Source organism: Periplaneta americana, chromosome 9 (genome assembly GCF_040183065.1).
Source record: "Periplaneta americana isolate PAMFEO1 chromosome 9, P.americana_PAMFEO1_priV1, whole genome shotgun sequence".
NCBI classification, from domain to species: domain Eukaryota; kingdom Metazoa; phylum Arthropoda; class Insecta; order Blattodea; family Blattidae; genus Periplaneta; species Periplaneta americana.
The window spans coordinates 172,845,529-172,850,984 of record NC_091125.1 but is presented as its reverse complement, the minus strand read 5'-3'; the positions used below and the strand labels follow the sequence as shown (position 1 = coordinate 172,850,984).

General features: G+C 37.1%; 1 non-coding gene across 1 annotated transcript; it reads left to right on the top strand.

Annotated features, from left to right (window-relative positions):
• The first annotated feature begins 667 nt into the window (after positions 1 to 667).
• Positions 668 to 786, top strand: LOC138706870 (5S ribosomal RNA). Its single transcript, XR_011334116.1, has one exon. It is a non-coding gene; the product is annotated as a 5S ribosomal RNA (ribosomal RNA).
• The last annotated feature ends 4,670 nt before the right edge of the window (positions 787 to 5,456 follow it).

The following is a 5,456-nucleotide window of genomic DNA, read 5'->3' as shown; positions in this document are numbered from 1 at the left end:
AGTTTCGTACGACTTATATGAGAGCGCGGTGTCATTCCTACTCACTTGGCAGCATTAATTGTTGAGGGAAAACAACTTAGAAGGTAACTTGTCGACCGCGGTCATAATCCTTCCGCAGGCCACTACTGAGAATCTGTGGACATACGGGTAATCTATCTTTATTGAAACTCGGGTTCATAACATACGACTGATACTTTATATATCTGTCACGTAATCCATCAAGAGACAAATGTCCCCCCCCCCCCTAGTCAGTAGCGAGCTTCAGTCCATTCGTAGTAGCCGCCGGTGCAAGAAGTGAATTGAAGTTTGTGTGAAGTTCCGTAGTATGGCATGAAAATGATGTCGAAAATCCGACTACAGTTCCACAACCATGTGGTTGAAAGGAGGCTCCGCTGTTGAACAACAATCCACCTGTGGCTTAACTTAGAATGCCGACTAGCTGTTTTATTAATCCCGTGTCAATCCAGCAGTGTGTGACGTTGAAACGTAACCAAACTGCCGTTGATAGATAGATTTATCATCTATCCCAATGACATCCAACGAGCTTGGTAATTTAGGTACAGAGTCTAAGCAGGCAGTTTACGTGTGTGTGTGAGCGAGTGCAGGTTTTATCGAGTGCACCCCAATCCCATCGTCCTCAAGTGCCTACAGATTACGCAGTTTCATCGGCAACGGCCATACCATGTTGAAAATACCGGTTCTCGTCCGATCACCGAAGTCAAGCAACATTGGGCGTGGTCAGTACTTGGATGGGTGACCGCTTGGGAACACCACGTGCCGTTGGCGATTTTTTTTTTTACGTCACTATTTCCAGCGTGTTCTAATAAGACTTATGGGATATTATGTTCCCTTCCCTATTCCAGCTATAGCTTGGATGATGACGCCGCTGCATAATTGTAGAGTAATTGATAATTCTTAAGTACTTGCAGCTCCGTATTGAAACTTATGACTGGTAGCATATTCATATGAGACGGTTCACTTCTCTGCGTTTTCTCGAAGAAGGGAATATGTATTCAGGGGATTGTGAACGTACCTCGCGCTCTCCCTAGAAGTTAGAGACATTTTAGGTAAAGAATGTAATATACTGTACATATATGGCTAATTAAAATCCCATTAGTTACTACATTTCAGTGGGTAGTACAAATTCCATAATGAAAATATCTCTGTCCTAGTAGTTGTATCCTTTAAAGAAGCTCGTTGTTTTCCCATGATGAAGGGCAGAACTTGGTCGGTAGAAATTTAAACAGACTGCATTATCAGACCAGGCGTTATTTCAATATCAGCGTTTAGTTTAGGAAATATAGCAATAGCGGAGTTGGGAGAAGTAGTTATAGCATGTACAGTAAGTATAAACAGTTCGCTGTACTGTACAGTGAATATAAATATTTGAATGTACGATGGCAAAACATCAGACATACAGTACGTAGCTCACATATCTTTAAAAATAAATAAATAAATAAATAAATAAAAATAAAGAAGACATTCTGAGGAGTGAGTGGAAAGTGCATATTATAATGAATATTTTTAACTCTCAGTTGACATTGAGAGAGAAAGCCATGCATCGGGGAACCGGTGACTGTTTTTGCGTTACCTTCTGCTATTGGCGTTGTTGGTTAGTAACGAATGAAAGGGGTAGGACGCGGAATCAAATGTCAAAAAACGATAGGGAAATAATAGTAACTGGTTGTATTTCGATCGAGCTCGGCGTGCTGATTCACCAGTGGGGTGTTTCACAAAGTTTACAATCTTTGGAAATTGTGAACTCTGTTTGTAAACTTCTGTTTCACAATCTTTGTTTGTAAAGGTGGACTGTACAAAGGAAATCAAATCTTTACGAATGAAATTTTGCGCTCTTTACAAGTGATATGTTTGTTTCACAACGAAGGAGTAATTTTACAAACGTGTAAACTAAACTTTACTAGTGAAGTTAGCACATTTTCTACAGTAGCCCTGTTGAAATAGCTTCTAATTGTGAATGAAAAAAATAAACACATATGTATAAAATCAATTTTATAGTAACAGGGTACCATTAAGAATTACACTGAAGCAGTTGTGATGTTATTGAGTAGTTCTAGCGACTCAGACGAAGATTTTGCATTTAGGCCTAACGTAGAATTTTCCGGCCACGTTCGTATCATTGTACGAATATTAATGAAAGGTTTCGAATGAATCCCGCGCTATACTTCAGAATACCGCGTTAGTTCTTATATACGAGGAACGTATTTAATAAATACTCGCACTTAAAGAAGAAAAACTTTGCACCGAAAACCAATCACTTAATAATGCAATGTCGGCATTACTTACGCAGTATTCTGAAGTCGTTCCGAATCCCATTTCGCTGTAATCTCTCCTACAAGATATGGGACATCACATGCAACATCTGAAAGGGAAAAGTGGTGCCCTAACCTCAAAGCGAGAACTGCATTGGTTGCATAGTAGCTCTCAGTTCCCTGCGTTAGCAGATAAGAACGGAATTTATAAGATTACAGTGTGCAAAAGTTCACACATGGTAGTTGATGTTGTTACAAGATTGAAAAAACTCGAGGCGGGTTATTGATCACCGAATGTGCTTACTCGGGCAAAGGATTTTTATGCTCCTCCTGCTGGGTTCCCTAATGTTGGCGAGGTTATGGATGAAACAATAAAATATACTGATGGACCAGCAGAGAGCGAAGTTGATTTTAATGGATGGACATGTTAGCTGCTCTATCAACTGCATATAACTACGTGGGTCAAATCCATTATTTATCAATTATTTGAATGAATTTCGCGCTAACTTTCGTCAGTTAAGTCGTAGGCTAATTAATGCATTGGTATGCTCGACCAATTGCATGCCGCGAAACTCCGTTGTCGCCGATGTAGCAAAATCTAAATAAAATATATATAAAAAAATATAAACATGTCCATCGATAGTTCTAAAATTACAGCTACTTTACCTCTGATCCTTAGTGATTTTTGTAAACTGTCGTTGGCGATTTTGTTCAACCAATTATGCGTATTTGTAAGTTTGTTTCGCCGATTTTGTAAAGTTCGTTAAAACATACAAGTGAATAAGATTGCATTGTGAAACACAGTTAACAAGCATATGTAATATTTCCGTTGTTAATTGTATATTGTTAATTTGTAATTTGTTAGCGTTGTGAAACATGCCCCCATTTACCTTTAGAGGTAATATCTACATTAATATTTAGTTAAAATTTAAAGAAATTTTAAACGAATGGAAGCTGCATTTTAATTCACCCCAAATTACTATGTTCCCTTTCAGATTATCAGCTGTTGTTGTTGTTGTTGTTGTATTGTAAGTTCTCACTTATTGTTAGCTAGCCGTACCCGTTCGCTCCGCTCCACCTGTTAGAAATAAATATAAAGTAATTACATAATTAAAATAGGACGTCTGATCCAGGGAACAACTTTTACAACAGCGCAAGATAATCTGCTTCGCATATTACCCAATTTTTTTTTAGCACTGCATTTATTGCATATATATTTTATGTATTTTAACACGATTCAATTGAGCATAGTTAAAATATGAATTATTAAAATAATGGATTGCCAAGCTAAAGTACTATTACTGCATACTAAATCAATACACTCTCGTTGTTCGTTAATTCTCTGAGATTAAAATGCGTGTACATAAATATTATTTTAAGAAATACAGAAAACGAATGTACAAAATAGCCTATCAAATTTTCTGTGCATAAGAAGCTATTTTAATCTTACCTGTCCTCGATTTACTCAGACGTTACTGTAATAACATTATAGCATTATGTCCATCTAGAGAAACTACAGTTTCCAATGGTGAAATAATAACTAATTATACAAATCAGTTAATTTACGAGCTTGTGATATTACTTCATACAAACACAGAAACATTCCCTGTAGGCTATGTTTAATAGCTTTCGATTGTTTGTTGATGTCCAAGGCCCCTGTTTCGATTGTTGTTGTCCAAGGCCCCTTATAGACGAAGTCATTTGTTCTTAATTCATTGCACCGTCTTAGATAGCGTTATTTTAATTTTAAAACTCATTTATCTCATTAAATATCAGTCCTATCAAAATGTTGTAAAAAAATAAAACTTAACGGAAATCATTTTTAAAGGAACATCTGTTATGTAACATTTTTTCTCAAATATCAATAATAAGCGAGATATTTCGATTTATTTAATTCAGGCCCCCTTATAACTCCCCTTTTAAATAATGTATTTCGAATGCCATATAGCCTAAAATCTAAGTTACAACAAACTTAATTTATATTCCAGTTTTCATATAAATCGGTTCAGCCATTATCGCGTGAAAAGGTAACAAACATACAGACAGACATACAAACAAAAATTTCAAAAATGCGATTTTCGGTTTCAGGGTGGTTAATTATATATGTTAGGACCAATTACTTTTGGAAAATCGAAACTTACCAGAAAAATTTCGGCTACAGATTTATTATTAGTATAGATAGTACGAGATACGACCGCAATTTTGTACGACTAGTGTAATGAAGGAATGCAAAAAATTATTTTGGAACTTTGCAATGTTAGTCTATCATTAAAATAAAATTAAATCTTAATTCGTCCCTTTTGCAGGAGTCTTCTTCATCCAGTATGTTGTTGGCTGATATGGAGGAGGAGGGGGGGGGGACATGCTCTAAAGGGATTAAATTTGCTTAGCAAATCGATATGGTGACTAACGCTTGCAATGCGTCATAGCTATAATTGTACTGCGCGGTAATTTCAGAGTAATAAGAGTTCAGTTCAGGGATCTGCTAATTTCTTCATATTGTGTTCGGCAATGGAATAGTACCGCAGTAGCATTAAGAGGTTTTTATAATTTGAACTGATATGTGCAGGTATATTGACCCCCCCCCCCTCCCACCGCTGGCCGACGCGGACTGCAATGACAACAGTAAGCCACACGTCATACGTAAGCCTTTCTTCTTCTTCATCTTTGCTCGCCTGGCAAATACAGTCTTGGATTTCACATATTCAATTTTTCACAGTCCCAACTCCCTTGCATGGACGTGTTTTCACGTACCTTTAAAGTTTCTCCTCTCATTCATTCAGTCTATTCGCAAGCCTGAGGGTTTTCCGTGGTTTTCCCTAAGGAGCTAAGACAAATGTAGGGATGAGCCCAGAAAGAAAAGGGCATTCACTTCCTTAGACCCTGGTAACTGCTCTTTTTAGAGGAAGGAGGAGGAGAAAGAAACCCCCCCACCCCCACCGACGTGGACTGCAATGACAACAGTAAGCAACACGTTATATGTAAAGCCTTTATTATTATTATTATTATTATTATTATTATTATTTACAATGGGACTAAAGGTGGTGTAGATACACTATGTCAAATGTGCCACAATCTTTCCTGCAATAGAAAGACGAGGCGCTGGCCACTAGCAATATTTTACAACATGCTAAATATTGCAAGTATAAATTCATGGATAATTTATAGTTAGAAGAACTCAGAAAA